Source organism: Solanum pennellii, chromosome 9 (assembly GCF_001406875.1).
Source record: "Solanum pennellii chromosome 9, SPENNV200".
In the NCBI taxonomy this organism is placed as follows: Eukaryota; Viridiplantae; Streptophyta; class Magnoliopsida; order Solanales; family Solanaceae; genus Solanum; species Solanum pennellii.
The window spans coordinates 80229623-80233685 of record NC_028645.1 but is presented as its reverse complement, the minus strand read 5'-3'; positions in this window follow the sequence as shown (position 1 = coordinate 80233685).

The window sequence follows — 4063 nt, the reverse complement described above, 5'->3', positions numbered from 1 at the left end:
CAGTTTGATATCATTATAGCTCGATCCTACCGGCTACACTGTAGCACATTTTATCTTTATTCTCACTTCTATAATGTTCATATCTATTACGCTTACCTTCACGCTTTACTTCCGTGATATTTACTTAGATTATATATCAAACATTAAAAATAAGTAAACAGAATCACTTGAAAAATATTTTACTCCGTATCAAATTCATCTTAAAATATTTGAGTGTGGGGTCCACTGCCGACCAACAAAGAAGAAAAGAGGGTCCACAAGGCTCTTTCTTTTTTGTGATTGTTCTCTTATAAAGAAAACATGACTGGCAGGCAAAGTTAACTTCCAAAAAATACAAAATCAGAAAAGTTAAAATTTGTGTACAATTTATTCAGTAAGAAAATAAAAGAGTTAAAAAAAAAAAAAGATTGATAAAGATATAATAATTATTTGTTAGCCAAATATCCATTTATTTTTATAACTTTAAAAGGACCACCCCTTTGCCTTTTCTAGCTGTTTTTATTTTTATTACAATTTTCTTTTTTCTCAATGTGCTATAAAATTCATTTAATTTCGTTTGGTCCATTCTATATCATTCAATTAAATTAAATATGTAAAATAAATTCGTTTATCATTGGTCCATTCATTATATATATTCTTGTGGTAATAGATATCCATAATCCATGAATTGTTTTCTTTATTTGAAATAAATTTATTTATTTATACAACTCATCAAATGTAGATGAATGTTCTTTTGACAAAATTTTAATGATAAAGAGTATTTAGTATCTTGAAACATCTGAAGTTAAAGACTATAATGTTATTTCAGGTTAATAAATATTATAAAATAAAATAAACAATTTAAAAGTCTAAATAACTCTTAGACACATTCGACTTACAATAAAAATAAAATAATTTTTTTTATAAATTTTAAATTATGAATCTGTCCGCGACTTAGCATAAAATAAAAATTAAAAAACTTTATAAATTTGTTTGGGACGTGTAACGCCTTTGGTAATAGGGGTTTTTTATTAATCTGATGACATCAGCCCCTATTTTCACCTATGCATGGGTGTTTGTATTTAATTTTGAGAAAATTTATTTTAAAATAATTGAAGAAAAAAAAAGATTTTAATAGTTATATGGGCCATGAGTATTATTGGATGACGTTTGGGCCCAAAAATTTGTTGATATACTCCAATTTCAGGTAAGGCTATTGGGGCCCATAATGTGGGAGCTACATGTGAATTTAATCGGTTAAATTAAGTCTTAGGTCTAATTTAATTTATAAGGAGTCCACCCATCTCATTATCCATCGACGTGGGACTTTTGTCATTCATTAACATCACACCTCACGCCCAATACTTAGCATTTGGTGCGTGGACATTTTAATTTTGGGGGCCGCAACGTTGATTGACACAGGCCCTACTCTGATACCATGTTAAATTAGGTCTTAGGCTTAACTCACACGCAAAAGCTAGGTTAAAAGAAGTAGGATTATTCAAGCCTTATAAGGAGTCCACCCATCTCGTTAACCCAATATGTGACTTTTGTCATTCTTTAACATAAACTATTACTATCATTTCAATTTATTTATTCAATTTGATTCCATACGACATAAAAATAAAAATTTTCTTTTAAAAAAAATTATGATCTTATTTATTAAATAAAATATGATATATATCAAAGTATTTTCTTTTAAAAACATAATAAATAAAAATAAACAGAAGAAATATCGATCCACTAAGCCACTAAAAGACAACGTACGATTTTGTGGCAACAGAAGTTGTTACGTGTGAATTTGGAATAGAAACCTATCATTTCAAACATCAGTGTGGTTCCCTATCAATGACAATGTCTTCACACACTAAACCACACGTGTAACACGTACTAATAATATTTTAAAATGTCATTTAATTCGCGAAAAAATTAATCTTGAAATTTAGACAACTTTATATAAAGGTAGATGAAATAATGTTTAGTTGATGAAATAACATGGGATAATTAATAATAAATTTGTATTTTGATTAGTTGAAGACACAAAATTTATCATGAGATGAATTTGTTCTTTCAAACAATTACAAAGTTATTTTAATTTCAAAATCTAATATTTATAGCAGGTACATATATGCCGTATAATGTGAGATATTTCAACAATTCACTTTGTATGATATAATGTGATGCTACTAACAAAGAGGTACGCTGTTGAGGATGGGTAAGTAGGACTAACAAATTCTTGAAAAAAAATTGCACATGACATCTTACACATTTCAGATTAAATGAGAGAGGAACGTAAGGAGCTTTATACAATATACCACAATGTTATATGGAATACATGCTTTTAAAGCTCGATATAACATAATTCGAAGGCCTATATACAAAGTGTCATACACTTGAGTCATGCAAATTATGGTATTAGAGCTTGTACTCCCTTAATATGGTGATGGAGAAAACATCAATGAGAACGTTGAGTCCCTAAAGGGGAATGTATGTGACGCTTCAAACAGAGAGGCGAAGGTGATGAGGGTGGTTGAAGTTGGATTGACTGACTTTTACGCTGTAAAGCTTTTAAAGATGAATTGCACGTGATATTTCAGACAAATTGACATCAAAATAAGAGATAAAAGTGGAAAAAAAAATGTACAAAAACACAATTCAAATTCAGATGCACGATACAAACTATTGGAGCTCGATATAGGGCACAAACTAAAATAATAATTTATACAATTTTAAGTTTAAAACAAATAATACACATCATGAACTTAAGTCGTGATACATAATATAGTTTTCAACTATTAGTCAAGCACTTTTTAACATTGGCATTTAAACTAAAAATAAACTTTAATTAATTTGGCGATGAAATGAGGTGTACTTTAAGAATTTCGACAAGGTGAAATAATAAAATAGATTTATTTTTATTAGAATAAAAGTCAAATATTTTTCCTAATAAAAAATAAAAGATGGTAGGTGCGTACAAAAATATTTGACAACTAATTAGTCAATCCCTAAAATTCGAAGACCTTGACTTGACGTAGTAATATGCAAATAAATCCGTTATAATAGTTGATACTATTTATTTTGGAATCACTGAAGAATCGTTTGGTACAACAATTAATCATGCATGAATTAGTAATCCAAATATTAATAGTGCATGGATTGGTAATACACGAGTTATTTTTATCAAAGTGTTTGATTTATTATTTTTCATCTCATCTTGTGTTTGAGTTAAAATTATATCAGAAGTTTCTTTCCCATTATATCCTTGAATTATTATATAATTGTGTCAATGTAACGACCTGTTTAGTCGTTTTGAGCAGTAGAGTTTATTCTGGTAATAACTGTCAGGGTCGACGGATTCCACGACGGACCGTCGTGGGCACGACGGACCGTCGAGGGGGTCTCGTTCCAAAACACTTAGATTCTGAAAATTTGGGTACTGAGATCGACTCTCTGAACTTCACGACGGAATGGCAGGACGGACCGTCGTTGGCACGACGGACCGTCACAGATCCTTCCACAGAATTGACTCTCTGAACTTTGTGACGGACATGCAGTACGGACCGTCACAGTCGTGACGGACCGTCACAGTCGTGACGGACCGTCACAGACTGCGTAACCCTGACTGGGTCGGAATTCTGCTTAAGTTTTTAAAGGGGCGTTTTGGACTATTCATGCTTATAATTATAAAGTTAGTGGGTTAATGTTAATAATTCAATTACTTGGGGGTTAAAGGAGATAACCTTGAAATAAAAAGTGGGTTATTTTTATCATCTTTTATACTTAATTATATGACAATTAGGGTAAAAGAAAAAGGGTTTGAATAAGAAAAATAGAAAGAACAGAGAGAGAAAGAAGAGAGAACGAACGCGCGAGAGAAGAGAGAACGAAGAGGAAAGCAAAGATTTTGAGGAGTAGCTAGCGTGATCACGAATTCTTCGGTGGAGGTAGGTCATGGTTTATGCTATTTCATAGTAAACTCTTAATAGCGAATGATATGTATTGGGTAGTATTGTAATGTCTTCTATATGCTTAATTGTATGCTTGCATGATGTGATTATGTAATTGTAGTGGGTTGGAAAGATGA